At 47.9% G+C, this 15,481-nt stretch overlaps 11 non-coding genes across 11 annotated transcripts; all 11 read right to left on the reverse strand.

The window, feature by feature from the left end:
- Positions 1 to 43: 43 nt before the first annotated feature.
- On the reverse strand, positions 44 to 234 carry LOC142724719 (U2 spliceosomal RNA). Its single transcript, XR_012876206.1, has one exon. It is a non-coding gene; the product is annotated as a U2 spliceosomal RNA (small nuclear RNA).
- A 1,280-nt stretch (positions 235 to 1,514) lies between these two features.
- LOC142724721 (U2 spliceosomal RNA) lies at positions 1,515 to 1,705 on the reverse strand. Its single transcript, XR_012876207.1, has one exon. It is a non-coding gene; the product is annotated as a U2 spliceosomal RNA (small nuclear RNA).
- Positions 1,706 to 3,001: 1,296 nt separating this feature from the next.
- On the reverse strand, positions 3,002 to 3,200 carry LOC142724775 (U2 spliceosomal RNA). Its single transcript, XR_012876256.1, has one exon. It is a non-coding gene; the product is annotated as a U2 spliceosomal RNA (small nuclear RNA).
- A 1,284-nt stretch (positions 3,201 to 4,484) lies between these two features.
- LOC142724722 (U2 spliceosomal RNA) lies at positions 4,485 to 4,675 on the reverse strand. The gene has a single exon (XR_012876208.1). It is a non-coding gene; the product is annotated as a U2 spliceosomal RNA (small nuclear RNA).
- A 1,292-nt stretch (positions 4,676 to 5,967) lies between these two features.
- Positions 5,968 to 6,158, reverse strand: LOC142724723 (U2 spliceosomal RNA). Its single transcript, XR_012876209.1, has one exon. It is a non-coding gene; the product is annotated as a U2 spliceosomal RNA (small nuclear RNA).
- A 1,268-nt stretch (positions 6,159 to 7,426) lies between these two features.
- Positions 7,427 to 7,617, reverse strand: LOC142724780 (U2 spliceosomal RNA). Its single transcript, XR_012876260.1, has one exon. It is a non-coding gene; the product is annotated as a U2 spliceosomal RNA (small nuclear RNA).
- Positions 7,618 to 8,925: 1,308 nt separating this feature from the next.
- LOC142724724 (U2 spliceosomal RNA) lies at positions 8,926 to 9,116 on the reverse strand. The gene has a single exon (XR_012876210.1). It is a non-coding gene; the product is annotated as a U2 spliceosomal RNA (small nuclear RNA).
- A 1,308-nt stretch (positions 9,117 to 10,424) lies between these two features.
- LOC142724726 (U2 spliceosomal RNA) lies at positions 10,425 to 10,615 on the reverse strand. Its single transcript, XR_012876212.1, has one exon. It is a non-coding gene; the product is annotated as a U2 spliceosomal RNA (small nuclear RNA).
- A 1,288-nt stretch (positions 10,616 to 11,903) lies between these two features.
- LOC142724727 (U2 spliceosomal RNA) lies at positions 11,904 to 12,094 on the reverse strand. The gene has a single exon (XR_012876213.1). It is a non-coding gene; the product is annotated as a U2 spliceosomal RNA (small nuclear RNA).
- Positions 12,095 to 13,374: 1,280 nt separating this feature from the next.
- Positions 13,375 to 13,565, reverse strand: LOC142724728 (U2 spliceosomal RNA). The gene has a single exon (XR_012876214.1). It is a non-coding gene; the product is annotated as a U2 spliceosomal RNA (small nuclear RNA).
- Positions 13,566 to 14,857: 1,292 nt separating this feature from the next.
- On the reverse strand, positions 14,858 to 15,048 carry LOC142724729 (U2 spliceosomal RNA). Its single transcript, XR_012876215.1, has one exon. It is a non-coding gene; the product is annotated as a U2 spliceosomal RNA (small nuclear RNA).
- Between the last annotated feature and the right edge of the window lie 433 nt (positions 15,049 to 15,481).

Consider the following 15,481-nt stretch of genomic DNA (forward strand, 5'->3'; position numbering starts at 1 on the left):
ACAAAAAACACTTTTGGAATCTGCTTTTAGTCAACACATAAGGAAAGGGTGCACCGGTCCTGGAAATACTGCAATACCAGGTCAATGCGTGGAGTGGACAGAGCAAGCTCTATTTCCATCTCCCTGTTCTAAAAATCCATTTAATATATGGTCCCCAGATAGGGGACGTATCAGATATTAAACTGATAAGAACAGATACTACACTTGATCTTAGCCAAAAGGCCGAGAAGCGATAACCCGAACGGGCCGCGCGTTGCCCGAGCCTGCCCGATACTGCTGTTCAGCCCTTGCAGCGATTCAGCCTACTTCTAGGCAATTCCATGGGGCCCTGCAGGCTCACACACTCACAGCTACACGGGAGGTGAATAAAGGCCGGAGAGGAAGCCAGACAGGATTTGCTTCTTTTGCTTGCACCACAATGCAGTGCTGAAAGAGGAGGAATCTACATAAAAACGCCTTCCTGGCAACGCCCAAATGCCCTGCTGCCATGCAGATAAACACTGGCAGCGGCAGCAAGTGCATGCCCACAGCCACCCCTTGTTCCTTCACACCTTGTATCAGCTGTAATCCAGTCCAGTCCAGTGCTGCCTGCTGAGCAGCACTGACCAACACTGCCTGGGCCCAGGCTTTTATCTCTGAGGCCCCATTATGATGTCAGAAAGCTGGCTCTGGAATCCTGAGGGCTCCACTATGACACGTGCAAAGTTCCGTCTGAACATTATATAAGACGGTGAGGCTCAGTCAGTCACTCAGTGTTGCCTGAGAGGGCAACACTGCAACAGCCGGCCGCCAGGCTGTCTTTTTTTTGCACAGCTAGTTGCCTCCAGGAGGCCACAAGAGGGAGACAAGGGACTGCAAAATGGAAAATAGGCATCCACCAACTTTACAGACAACTTCTCCTTGCTCCTACAACCTCCATCCTTGCACAGTTTGTTATTCTTCTAGGTAACATAGTAACAAATCCAAATTGCTGCTCTCTTTGTAGGCAAGCAAGGCTTTGTTGCAACTGCAATTCTTACTTCTTCTTGAAATGTAGGGACGACAGTACATTCCATCACATCCATCTAGTGTACACAGGTAGGTCCATTGTGGCGGGCAGGCGAGCGGGCGGGCTGCTTTATTGGCTGTTTGCTGTTCCCCTACTCCACTCCACTATTTGACTGTTGTGCTGCATCAATCAATCAATCAATCAATCAATCAATCAATCAATCAATCAGTGGCTGGCTCAGGTGCAGCTCTTTAACTTACCTAAAAGGGAGGGCGGAGAGAAGACAAGGAAGGTGAATGAGGTGTTCCAATGTGAAATGCCGGAAACACAGAAACACAGACGACACACAACAAGAGGTGGCAATCTATTCATTAATTGCATTTAATCAATGAGCTCATTATCACTCATGCATTGTCCAACAGGTGTTGAAATAATGGGATTAAAAGGGGAGATCCCTTCAGAAAGACAGAAACAATAGCAAAGACAAAAAACACTTTTGGAATCTGCTTTTAGTCAACACATAAGGAAAGGGTGCACCGGTCCTGGAAATACTGCAATACCAGGTCAATGCGTGGAGTGGACAGAGCAAGCTCTATTTCCATCTCCCTGTTCTAAAAATCCATTTAATATATGGTCCCCAGATAGGGGACGTATCAGATATTAAACTGATAAGAACAGATACTACACTTGATCTTAGCCAAAAGGCCGAGAAGCGATAACCCGAACGGGCCGCGCGTTGCCCGAGCCTGCCCGATACTGCTGTTCAGCCCTTGCAGCGATTCAGCCTACTTCTAGGCAATTCCATGGGGCCCTGCAGGCGCACACACTCACAGCTACACGGGAGGTGAATAAAGGCCGGGGAGGAAGCCAGACAGGATTTGCTTCTTTTGCTTGCACCACAATGCAGTGCTGAAAGAGGAGGAATCTACATAAAAACGCCTTCCTGGCAACGCCCAAATGCCCTGCTGCCATGCAGATAAACACTGGCAGCGGCAGCAAGTGCATGCCCACAGCCACCCCTTGTTCCTTCACACCTTGTATCAGCTGTAATCCAGTCCAGTCCAGTGCTGCCTGCTGAGCAGCACTGACCAACACTGCCTGGGCCCAGGCTTTTATCTCTGAGGCCCCATTATGATGTCAGAAAGCTGGCTCTGGAATCCTGAGGGCTCCACTATGACACGTGCAAAGTTCCGTCTGAACTTTATATAAGACGGTGAGGCTCAGTCAGTCACTCAGTGTTGCCTGAGAGGGCAACACTGCAACAGCCGGCCGCCAGGCTGTCTTTTTTTTGCACAGCTAGTTGCCTCCAGGAGGCCACAAGAGGGAGACAAGGGACTGCAAAATGGAAAATAGGCATCCACCAACTTTACAGACAACTTCTCCTTGCTCCTACAACCTCCATCCTTGCACAGTTTGTTATTCTTCTAGGTAACATAGTAACAAATCCAAATTGCTGCTCTCTTTGTAGGCAAGCAAGGCTTTGTTGCAACTGCAATTCTTACTTCTTCTTGAAATGTAGGGACGACAGTACATTCCATCACATCCATCTAGTGTACACAGGATGGTCCATTGTGGCGGGCAGGCGAGCGGGCGGGCTGCTTTATTGGCTGTTTGCTGTTCCCCTACTCCACTCCACTATTTGACTGTTGTGCTGCATCAATCAATCAATCAATCAATCAATCAATCAATCAATCAATCAATCAATCAATCAATCAGTGGCTGGCTCAGGTGCAGCTCTTTAACTTACCTAAAAGGGAGGGCGGAGAGAAGACAAGGAAGGTGAATGAGGTGTTCCAATGTGAAATGCCGGAAACACAGAAACACAGACGACACACAACAAGAGGTGGCAATCTATTCATTAATTGCATTTAATCAATGAGCTCATTATCACTCATGCATTGTCCAACAGGTGTTGAAATAATGGGATTAAAAGGGGAGATCCCTTCAGAAAGACAGAAACAATAGCAAAGACAAAAAACACTTTTGGAATCTGCTTTTAGTCAACACATAAGGAAAGGGTGCACCGGTCCTGGAAATACTGCAATACCAGGTCAATGCGTGGAGTGGACAGAGCAAGCTCTATTTCCATCTCCCTGTTCTAAAAATCCATTTAATATATGGTCCCCAGATAGGGGACGTATCAGATATTCAGATATTAAACTGATAAGAACAGATACTACACTTGATCTTAGCCAAAAGGCCGAGAAGCGATAACCCGAACGGGCCGCGCGTTGCCCGAGCCTGCCCGATACTGCTGTTCAGCCCTTGCAGCGATTAAGCCTACTTCTAGGCAATTCCATGGGGCCCTGCAGGCTCACACACTCACAGCTACACGGGAGGTGAATAAAGGCCGGAGAGGAAGCCAGACAGGATTTGCTTCTTTTGCTTGCACCACAATGCAGTGCTGAAAGAGGAGGAATCTACATAAAAACGCCTTCCTGGCAACGCCCAAATGCCCTGCTGCCATGCAGATAAACACTGGCAGCGGCAGCAAGTGCATGCCCACAGCCACCCCTTGTTCCTTCACACCTTGTATCAGCTGTAATCCAGTCCAGTCCAGTGCTGCCTGCTGAGCAGCACTGACCAACACTGCCTGGGCCCAGGCTTTTATCTCTGAGGCCCCATTATGATGTCAGAAAGCTGGCTCTGGAATCCTGAGGGCTCCACTATGACACGTGCAAAGTTCCGTCTGAACTTTATATAAGACGGTGAGGCTCAGTCAGTCACTCAGTGTTGCCTGAGAGGGCAACACTGCAACAGCCGGCCGCCAGGCTGTCTTTTTTTTGCACAGCTAGTTGCCTCCAGGAGGCCACAAGAGGGAGACAAGGGACTGCAAAATGGAAAATAGGCATCCACCAACTTTACAGACAACTTCTCCTTGCTCCTACAACCTCCATCCTTGCACAGTTTGTTATTCTTCTAGGTAACATAGTAACAAATCCAAATTGCTGCTCTCTTTGTAGGCAAGCAAGGCTTTGTTGCAACTGCAATTCTTACTTCTTCTTGAAATGTAGGGACGACAGTACATTCCATCACATCCATCTAGTGTACACAGGTAGGTCCATTGTGGCGGGCAGGCGAGCGGGCGGGCTGCTTTATTGGCTGTTTGCTGTTCCCCTACTCCACTCCACTATTTGACTGTTGTGCTGCATCAATCAATCAATCAATCAATCAATCAATCAATCAATCAATCAATCAGTGGCTGGCTCAGGTGCAGCTCTTTAACTTACCTAAAAGGGAGGGCGGAGAGAAGACAAGGAAGGTGAATGAGGTGTTCCAATGTGAAATGCCGGAAACACAGAAACACAGACGACACACAACAAGAGGTGGCAATCTATTCATTAATTGCATTTAATCAATGAGCTCATTATCACTCATGCATTGTCCAACAGGTGTTGAAATAATGGGATTAAAAGGGGAGATCCCTTCAGAAAGACAGAAACAATAGCAAAGACAAAAAACACTTTTGGAATCTGCTTTTAGTCAACACATAAGGAAAGGGTGCACCGGTCCTGGAAATACTGCAATACCAGGTCAATGCGTGGAGTGGACAGAGCAAGCTCTATTTCCATCTCCCTGTTCTAAAAATCCATTTAATATATGGTCCCCAGATAGGGGACGTATCAGATATTAAACTGATAAGAACAGATACTACACTTGATCTTAGCCAAAAGGCCGAGAAGCGATAACCCGAACGGGCCGCGCGTTGCCCGAGCCTGCCCGATACTGCTGTTCAGCCCTTGCAGCGATTCAGCCTACTTCTAGGCAATTCCATGGGGCCCTGCAGGCTCACACACTCACAGCTACACGGGAGGTGAATAAAGGCCGGAGAGGAAGCCAGACAGGATTTGCTTCTTTTGCTTGCACCACAATGCAGTGCTGAAAGAGGAGGAATCTACATAAAAACGCCTTCCTGGCAACGCCCAAATGCCCTGCTGCCATGCAGATAAACACTGGCAGCGGCAGCAAGTGCATGCCCACAGCCACCCCTTGTTCCTTCACACCTTGTATCAGCTGTAATCCAGTCCAGTCCAGTGCTGCCTGCTGAGCAGCACTGACCAACACTGCCTGGGCCCAGGCTTTTATCTCTGAGGCCCCATTATGATGTCAGAAAGCTGGCTCTGGAATCCTGAGGGCTCCACTATGACACGTGCAAAGTTCCGTCTGAACTTTATATAAGACGGTGAGGCTCAGTCAGTCACTCAGTGTTGCCTGAGAGGGCAACACTGCAACAGCCGGCCGCCAGGCTGTCTTTTTTTTGCACAGCTAGTTGCCTCCAGGAGGCCACAAGAGGGAGGGAGACAAGGGACTGCAAAATGGAAAATAGGCATCCACCAACTTTACAGACAACTTCTCCTTGCTCCTACAACCTCCATCCTTGCACAGTTTGTTATTCTTCTAGGTAACATAGTAACAAATCCAAATTGCTGCTCTCTTTGTAGGCAAGCAAGGCTTTGTTGCAACTGCAATTCTTACTTCTTCTTGAAATGTAGGGACGACAGTACATTCCATCACATCCATCTAGTGTACACAGGTAGGTCCATTGTGGCGGGCAGGCGAGCGGGCGGGCTGCTTTATTGGCTGTTTGCTGTTCCCCTACTCCACTCCACTATTTGACTGTTGTGCTGCATCAATCAATCAATCAATCAATCAATCAATCAATCAATCAATCAATCAATCAGTGGCTGGCTCAGGTGCAGCTCTTTCACTTACCTAAAAGGGAGGGCGGAGAGAAGACAAGGAAGGTGAATGAGGTGTTCCAATGTGAAATGCCGGAAACACAGAAACACAGACGACACACAACAAGAGGTGGCAATCTATTCATTAATTGCATTTAATCAATGAGCTCATTATCACTCATGCATTGTCCAACAGGTGTTGAAATAATGGGATTAAAAGGGGAGATCCCTTCAGAAAGACAGAAACAATAGCAAAGACAAAAAACACTTTTGGAATCTGCTTTTAGTCAACACATAAGGAAAGGGTGCACCGGTCCTGGAAATACTGCAATACCAGGTCAATGCGTGGAGTGGACAGAGCAAGCTCTATTTCCATCTCCCTGTTCTAAAAATCCATTTAATATATGGTCCCCAGATAGGGGACGTATCAGATATTAAACTGATAAGAACAGATACTACACTTGATCTTAGCCAAAAGGCCGAGAAGCGATAACCCGAACGGGCCGCGCGTTGCCCGAGCCTGCCCGATACTGCTGTTCAGCCCTTGCAGCGATTCAGCCTACTTCTAGGCAATTCCATGGGGCCCTGCAGGCTCACACACTCACAGCTACACGGGAGGTGAATAAAGGCCGGAGAGGAAGCCAGACAGGATTTGCTTCTTTTGCTTGCACCACAATGCAGTGCTGAAAGAGGAGGAATCTACATAAAAACGCCTTCCTGGCAACGCCCAAATGCCCTGCTGCCATGCAGATAAACACTGGCAGCGGCAGCAAGTGCATGCCCACAGCCACCCCTTGTTCCTTCACACCTTGTATCAGCTGTAATCCAGTCCAGTCCAGTGCTGCCTGCTGAGCAGCACTGACCAACACTGCCTGGGCCCAGGCTTTTATCTCTGAGGCCCCATTATGATGTCAGAAAGCTGGCTCTGGAATCCTGAGGGCTCCACTATGACACGTGCAAAGTTCCGTCTGAACTTTATATAAGACGGTGAGGCTCAGTCAGTCACTCAGTGTTGCCTGAGAGGGCAACACTGCAACAGCCGGCCGCCAGGCTGTCTTTTTTTTGCACAGCTAGTTGCCTCCAGGAGGCCACAAGAGGGAGACAAGGGACTGCAAAATGGAAAATAGGCATCCACCAACTTTACAGACAACTTCTCCTTGCTCCTACAACCTCCATCCTTGCACAGTTTGTTATTCTTCTAGGTAACATAGTAACAAATCCAAATTGCTGCTCTCTTTGTAGGCAAGCAAGGCTTTGTTGCAACTGCAATTCTTACTTCTTCTTGAAATGTAGGGACGACAGTACATTCCATCACATCCATCTAGTGTACACAGGTAGGTCCATTGTGGCGGGCAGGCGAGCGGGCGGGCTGCTTTATTGGCTGTTTGCTGTTCCCCTACTCCACTCCACTATTTGACTGTTGTGCTGCATCAATCAATCAATCAATCAATCAATCAATCAATCAATCAATCAATCAATCAATCAATCAGTGGCTGGCTCAGGTGCAGCTCTTTAACTTACCTAAAAGGGAGGGCGGAGAGAAGACAAGGAAGGTGAATGAGGTGTTCCAATGTGAAATGCCGGAAACACAGAAACACAGACGACACACAACAAGAGGTGGCAATCTATTCATTAATTGCATTTAATCAATGAGCTCATTATCACTCATGCATTGTCCAACAGGTGTTGAAATAATGGGATTAAAAGGGGAGATCCCTTCAGAAAGACAGAAACAATAGCAAAGACAAAAAACACTTTTGGAATCTGCTTTTAGTCAACACATAAGGCAATACCAGGTCAATGCGTGGAGTGGACAGAGCAAGCTCTATTTCCATCTCCCTGTTCTAAAAATCCATTTAATATATGGTCCCCAGATAGGGGACGTATCAGATATTAAACTGATAAGAACAGATACTACACTTGATCTTAGCCAAAAGGCCGAGAAGCGATAACCCGAACGGGCCGCGCGTTGCCCGAGCCTGCCCGATACTGCTGTTCAGCCCTTGCAGCGATTCAGCCTACTTCTAGGCAATTCCATGGGGCCCTGCAGGCTCACACACTCACAGCTACACGGGAGGTGAATAAAGGCCGGAGAGGAAGCCAGACAGGATTTGCTTCTTTTGCTTGCACCACAATGCAGTGCTGAAAGAGGAGGAATCTACATAAAAACGCCTTCCTGGCAACGCCCAAATGCCCTGCTGCCATGCAGATAAACACTGGCAGCGGCAGCAAGTGCATGCCCACAGCCACCCCTTGTTCCTTCACACCTTGTATCAGCTGTAATCCAGTCCAGTCCAGTGCTGCCTGCTGAGCAGCACTGACCAACACTGCCTGGGCCCAGGCTTTTATCTCTGAGGCCCCATTATGATGTCAGAAAGCTGGCTCTGGAATCCTGAGGGCTCCACTATGACACGTGCAAAGTTCCGTCTGAACTTTATATAAGACGGTGAGGCTCAGTCAGTCACTCAGTGTTGCCTGAGAGGGCAACACTGCAACAGCCGGCCGCCAGGCTGTCTTTTTTTTGCACAGCTAGTTGCCTCCAGGAGGCCACAAGAGGGAGACAAGGGACTGCAAAATGGAAAATAGGCATCCACCAACTTTACAGACAACTTCTCCTTGCTCCTACAACCTCCATCCTTGCACAGTTTGTTATTCTTCTAGGTAACATAGTAACAAATCCAAATTGCTGCTCTCTTTGTAGGCAAGCAAGGCTTTGTTGCAACTGCAATTCTTACTTCTTCTTGAAATGTAGGGACGACAGTACATTCCATCACATCCATCTAGTGTACACAGGTAGGTCCATTGTGGCGGGCAGGCGAGCGGGCGGGCTGCTTTATTGGCTGTTTGCTGTTCCCCTACTCCACTCCACTATTTGACTGTTGTGCTGCATCAATCAATCAATCAATCAATCAATCAATCAATCAATCAATCAATCAATCAATCAATCAATCAATCAATCAGTGGCTGGCTCAGGTGCAGCTCTTTAACTTACCTAAAAGGGAGGGCGGAGAGAAGACAAGGAAGGTGAATGAGGTGTTCCAATGTGAAATGCCGGAAACACAGAAACACAGACGACACACAACAAGAGGTGGCAATCTATTCATTAATTGCATTTAATCAATGAGCTCATTATCACTCATGCATTGTCCAACAGGTGTTGAAATAATGGGATTAAAAGGGGAGATCCCTTCAGAAAGACAGAAACAATAGCAAAGACAAAAAACACTTTTGGAATCTGCTTTTAGTCAACACATAAGGAAAGGGTGCACCGGTCCTGGAAATACTGCAATACCAGGTCAATGCGTGGAGTGGACAGAGCAAGCTCTATTTCCATCTCCCTGTTCTAAAAATCCATTTAATATATGGTCCCCAGATAGGGGACGTATCAGATATTAAACTGATAAGAACAGATACTACACTTGATCTTAGCCAAAAGGCCGAGAAGCGATAACCCGAACGGGCCGCGCGTTGCCCGAGCCTGCCCGATACTGCTGTTCAGCCCTTGCAGCGATTCAGCCTACTTCTAGGCAATTCCATGGGGCCCTGCAGGCTCACACACTCACAGCTACACGGGAGGTGAATAAAGGCCGGAGAGGAAGCCAGACAGGATTTGCTTCTTTTGCTTGCACCACAATGCAGTGCTGAAAGAGGAGGAATCTACATAAAAACGCCTTCCTGGCAACGCCCAAATGCCCTGCTGCCATGCAGATAAACACTGGCAGCGGCAGCAAGTGCATGCCCACAGCCACCCCTTGTTCCTTCACACCTTGTATCAGCTGTAATCCAGTCCAGTCCAGTGCTGCCTGCTGAGCAGCACTGACCAACACTGCCTGGGCCCAGGCTTTTATCTCTGAGGCCCCATTATGATGTCAGAAAGCTGGCTCTGGAATCCTGAGGGCTCCACTATGACACGTGCAAAGTTCCGTCTGAACTTTATATAAGACGGTGAGGCTCAGTCAGTCACTCAGTGTTGCCTGAGAGGGCAACACTGCAACAGCCGGCCGCCAGGCTGTCTTTTTTTTGCACAGCTAGTTGCCTCCAGGAGGCCACAAGAGGGAGACAAGGGACTGCAAAATGGAAAATAGGCATCCACCAACTTTACAGACAACTTCTCCTTGCTCCTACAACCTCCATCCTTGCACAGTTTGTTATTCTTCTAGGTAACATAGTAACAAATCCAAATTGCTGCTCTCTTTGTAGGCAAGCAAGGCTTTGTTGCAACTGCAATTCTTACTTCTTCTTGAAATGTAGGGACGACAGTACATTCCATCACATCCATCTAGTGTACACAGGTAGGTCCATTGTGGCGGGCAGGCGAGCGGGCGGGCTGCTTTATTGGCTGTTTGCTGTTCCCCTACTCCACTCCACTATTTGACTGTTGTGCTGCATCAATCAATCAATCAATCAATCAATCAATCAATCAATCAATCAATCAATCAATCAATCAATCAATCAATCAGTGGCTGGCTCAGGTGCAGCTCTTTAACTTACCTAAAAGGGAGGGCGGAGAGAAGACAAGGAAGGTGAATGAGGTGTTCCAATGTGAAATGCCGGAAACACAGAAACACAGACGACACACAACAAGAGGTGGCAATCTATTCATTAATTGCATTTAATCAATGAGCTCATTATCACTCATGCATTGTCCAACAGGTGTTGAAATAATGGGATTAAAAGGGGAGATCCCTTCAGAAAGACAGAAACAATAGCAAAGACAAAAAACACTTTTGGAATCTGCTTTTAGTCAACACATAAGGAAAGGGTGCACCGGTCCTGGAAATACTGCAATACCAGGTCAATGCGTGGAGTGGACAGAGCAAGCTCTATTTCCATCTCCCTGTTCTAAAAATCCATTTAATATATGGTCCCCAGATAGGGGACGTATCAGATATTAAACTGATAAGAACAGATACTACACTTGATCTTAGCCAAAAGGCCGAGAAGCGATAACCCGAACGGGCCGCGCGTTGCCCGAGCCTGCCCGATACTGCTGTTCAGCCCTTGCAGCGATTCAGCCTACTTCTAGGCAATTCCATGGGGCCCTGCAGGCTCACACACTCACAGCTACACGGGAGGTGAATAAAGGCCGGAGAGGAAGCCAGACAGGATTTGCTTCTTTTGCTTGCACCACAATGCAGTGCTGAAAGAGGAGGAATCTACATAAAAACGCCTTCCTGGCAACGCCCAAATGCCCTGCTGCCATGCAGATAAACACTGGCAGCGGCAGCAAGTGCATGCCCACAGCCACCCCTTGTTCCTTCACACCTTGTATCAGCTGTAATCCAGTCCAGTCCAGTGCTGCCTGCTGAGCAGCACTGACCAACACTGCCTGGGCCCAGGCTTTTATCTCTGAGGCCCCATTATGATGTCAGAAAGCTGGCTCTGGAATCCTGAGGGCTCCACTATGACACGTGCAAAGTTCCGTCTGAACTTTATATAAGACGGTGAGGCTCAGTCAGTCACTCAGTGTTGCCTGAGAGGGCAACACTGCAACAGCCGGCCGCCAGGCTGTCTTTTTTTTGCACAGCTAGTTGCCTCCAGGAGGCCACAAGAGGGAGACAAGGGACTGCAAAATGGAAAATAGGCATCCACCAACTTTACAGACAACTTCTCCTTGCTCCTACAACCTCCATCCTTGCACAGTTTGTTATTCTTCTAGGTAACATAGTAACAAATCCAAATTGCTGCTCTCTTTGTAGGCAAGCAAGGCTTTGTTGCAACTGCAATTCTTACTTCTTCTTGAAATGTAGGGACGACAGTACATTCCATCACATCCATCTAGTGTACACAGGTAGGTCCATTGTGGCGGGCAGGCGAGCGGGCGGGCTGCTTTATTGGCTGTTTGCTGTTCCCCTACTCCACTCCACTATTTGACTGTTGTGCTGCATCAATCAATCAATCAATCAATCAATCAATCAATCAATCAATCAATCAATCAGTGGCTGGCTCAGGTGCAGCTCTTTAACTTACCTAAAAGGGAGGGCGGAGAGAAGACAAGGAAGGTGAATGAGGTGTTCCAATGTGAAATGCCGGAAACACAGAAACACAGACGACACACAACAAGAGGTGGCAATCTATTCATTAATTGCATTTAATCAATGAGCTCATTATCACTCATGCATTGTCCAACAGGTGTTGAAATAATGGGATTAAAAGGGGAGATCCCTTCAGAAAGACAGAAACAATAGCAAAGACAAAAAACACTTTTGGAATCTGCTTTTAGTCAACACATAAGGAAAGGGTGCACCGGTCCTGGAAATACTGCAATACCAGGTCAATGCGTGGAGTGGACAGAGCAAGCTCTATTTCCATCTCCCTGTTCTAAAAATCCATTTAATATATGGTCCCCAGATAGGGGACGTATCAGATATTAAACTGATAAGAACAGATACTACACTTGATCTTAGCCAAAAGGCCGAGAAGCGATAACCCGAACGGGCCGCGCGTTGCCCGAGCCTGCCCGATACTGCTGTTCAGCCCTTGCAGCGATTCAGCCTACTTCTAGGCAATTCCATGGGGCCCTGCAGGCTCACACACTCACAGCTACACGGGAGGTGAATAAAGGCCGGAGAGGAAGCCAGACAGGATTTGCTTCTTTTGCTTGCACCACAATGCAGTGCTGAAAGAGGAGGAATCTACATAAAAACGCCTTCCTGGCAACGCCCAAATGCCCTGCTGCCATGCAGATAAACACTGGCAGCGGCAGCAAGTGCATGCCCACAGCCACCCCTTGTTCCTTCACACCTTGTATCAGCTGTAATCCAGTCCAGTCCAGTGCTGCCTGCTGAGCAGCACTGACCAACACTGCCTGGGCCCAGGCTTTTATCTCTGAGGCCCCATTATGATGTCAGAAAGCTGGCTCTGGAATCCTGAGGGCTCCACTATGACACGTGCAAAGTTCCGTCTGAACTTTATATAAGACGGTGAGGCTCAGTCAGTCACTCAGTGTTGCCTGAGAGGGCAACACTGCAACAGCCGGCCGCCAGGCTGTCTTTTTTTTGCACAGCTAGTTGCCTCCAGGAGGCCACAAGAGGGAGACAAGGGACTGCAAAATGGAAAATAGGCATCCACCAACTTTACAGACAACTTCTCCTTGCTCCTACAACCTCCATCCTTGCACAGTTTGTTATTCTTCTAGGTAACATAGTAACAAATCCAAATTGCTGCTCTCTTTGTAGGCAAGCAAGGCTTTGTTGCAACTGCAATTCTTACTTCTTCTTGAAATGTAGGGACGACAGTACATTCCATCACATCCATCTAGTGTACACAGGTAGGTCCATTGTGGCGGGCAGGCGAGCGGGCGGGCTGCTTTATTGGCTGTTTGCTGTTCCCCTACTCCACTCCACTATTTGACTGTTGTGCTGCATCAATCAATCAATCAATCAATCAATCAATCAATCAATCAATCAGTGGCTGGCTCAGGTGCAGCTCTTTAACTTACCTAAAAGGGAGGGCGGAGAGAAGACAAGGAAGGTGAATGAGGTGTTCCAATGTGAAATGCCGGAAACACAGAAACACAGACGACACACAACAAGAGGTGGCAATCTATTCATTAATTGCATTTAATCAATGAGCTCATTATCACTCATGCATTGTCCAACAGGTGTTGAAATAATGGGATTAAAAGGGGAGATCCCTTCAGAAAGACAGAAACAATAGCAAAGACAAAAAACACTTTTGGAATCTGCTTTTAGTCAACACATAAGGAAAGGGTGCACCGGTCCTGGAAATACTGCAATACCAGGTCAATGCGTGGAGTGGACAGAGCAAGCTCTATTTCCATCTCCCTGTTCTAAAAATCCATTTAATATATGGTCCCCAGATAGGGGACGTATCAGATATTAAACTGATAAGAACAGATACTACACTTGATCTTAGCCAAAAGGCCGAGAAGCGATAACCCGAACGGGCCGCGCGTTGCCCGAGCCTGCCCGATACTGCTGTTCAGCCCTTGCAGCGATTCAGCCTACTTCTAGGCAATTCCATGGGGCCCTGCAGGCTCACACACTCACAGCTACACGGGAGGTGAATAAAGGCCGGAGAGGAAGCCAGACAGGATTTGCTTCTTTTGCTTGCATCACAATGCAGTGCTGAAAGAGGAGGAATCTACATAAAAACGCCTTCCTGGCAACGCCCAAAAGCCCTGCTGCCATGCAGATAAACACTGGCAGCGGCAGCAAGTGCATGCCCACAGCCACCCCTTGTTCCTTCACACCTTGTATCAGCTGTAATCCAGTCCAGTCCAGTGCTGCCTGCTGAGCAGCACTGACCAACACTGCCTGGGCCCAGGCTTTTATCTCTGAGGCCCCATTATGATGTCAGAAAGCTGGCTCTGGAATCCTGAGGGCTCCACTATGACACGTGCAAAGTTCCGTCTGAACTTTATATAAGACGGTGAGGCTCAGTCAGTCACTCAGTGTTGCCTGAGAGGGCAACACTGCAACAGCCGGCCGCCAGGCTGTCTTTTTTTTGCACAGCTAGTTGCCTCCAGGAGGCCACAAGAGGGAGACAAGGGACTGCAAAATGGAAAATAGGCATCCACCAACTTTACAGACAACTTCTCCTTGCTCCTACAACCTCCATCCTTGCACAGTTTGTTATTCTTCTAGGTAACATAGTAACAAATCCAAATTGCTGCTCTCTTTGTAGGCAAGCAAGGCTTTGTTGCAACTGCAATTCTTACTTCTTCTTGAAATGTAGGGACGACAGTACATTCCATCACATCCATCTAGTGTACACAGGTAGGTCCATTGTGGCGGGCAGGCGAGCGGGCGGGCTGCTTTATTGGCTGTTTGCTGTTCCCCTACTCCACTCCACTATTTGACTGTTGTGCTGCATCAATCAATCAATCAATCAATCAATCAATCAATCAATCAATCAATCAATCAATCAGTGGCTGGCTCAGGTGCAGCTCTTTAACTTACCTAAAAGGGAGGGCGGAGAGAAGACAAGGAAGGTGAATGAGGTGTTCCAATGTGAAATGCCGGAAACACAGAAACACAGACGACACACAACAAGAGGTGGCAATCTATTCATTAATTGCATTTAATCAATGAGCTCATTATCACTCATGCATTGTCCAACAGGTGTTGAAATAATGGGATTAAAAGGGGAGATCCCTTCAGAAAGACAGAAACAATAGCAAAGACAAAAAACACTTTTGGAATCTGCTTTTAGTCAACACATAAGGAAAGGGTGCACCGGTCCTGGAAATACTGCAATACCAGGTCAATGCGTGGAGTGGACAGAGCAAGCTCTATTTCCATCTCCCTGTTCTAAAAATCCATTTAATATATGGTCCCCAGATAGGGGACGTATCAGATATTAAACTGATAAGAACAGATACTACACTTGATCTTAGCCAAAAGGCCGAGAAGCGATAACCCGAACGGGCCGCGCGTTGCCCGAGCCTGCCCGATACTGCTGTTCAGCCCTTGCAGCGATTCAGCCTACTTCTAGGCAATTCCATGGGGCCCTGCAGGCTCACACACTCACAGCTACACGGGAGGTGAATAAAGGCCGGAGAGGAAGCCAGACAGGATTTGCTTCTTTTGCTTGCACCACAATGCAGTGCTGAAAGAGGAGGAATCTACATAAAAACGCCTTCCTGGCAACGCCCAAATGCCCTGCTGCCATGCAGATAAACACTGGCAGCGGCAGCAAGTGCATGCCCACAGCCACCCCTCGTTCCTTCACACCTTGTATCAGCTGTAATCCAGTCCAGTCCAGTGCTGCCTGCTGAGCAGCACTGACCAACACTGCCTGGGCCCAGGCTTTTATCTCTGAGGCCCCATTATGATGTCAGAAAGCTGGC

This window comes from Rhinoderma darwinii, unplaced genomic scaffold (genome assembly GCF_050947455.1).
Source record: "Rhinoderma darwinii isolate aRhiDar2 unplaced genomic scaffold, aRhiDar2.hap1 Scaffold_588, whole genome shotgun sequence".
In the NCBI taxonomy this organism is placed as follows: Eukaryota; Metazoa; Chordata; class Amphibia; order Anura; family Rhinodermatidae; genus Rhinoderma; species Rhinoderma darwinii.